This window comes from Fulmarus glacialis, unplaced genomic scaffold (assembly GCF_000690835.1).
Source record: "Fulmarus glacialis isolate BGI_N327 unplaced genomic scaffold, ASM69083v1 scaffold13709, whole genome shotgun sequence".
Classification (NCBI taxonomy): domain Eukaryota; kingdom Metazoa; phylum Chordata; class Aves; order Procellariiformes; family Procellariidae; genus Fulmarus; species Fulmarus glacialis.
In genome coordinates this window covers 85,034-85,316 of record NW_009231528.1, presented here as the reverse complement: position 1 = coordinate 85,316, position 283 = coordinate 85,034, and positions in this window count along the sequence as shown.

Here is a 283-nt window from a genome sequence, read left to right as displayed (position 1 = left end):
TGGAGTCATCTTACTGCCTGCATTCCTCATTAGCTTTTCTTACTTGCACATGTTCAGCTGTGGCAGGCCTAGAAGGATGCCGGAATTGGACTAAAAATTATTATTAGCAGGTAAAGCGTTAGTCTCTGAAGGTGAGGGGTAAGATTTGAAAGCCCGTGTCTTTCAGAAATGGGCTGCTCTCGATAGGTGGGAGTCTGTGGGTGACTCTCTGGGTAGTTTCCCTGATAGCTGGAGTTGTACAGTGAGGGATTGGGAAAGGCTGGCTGGGATGTGAGGATAGAGA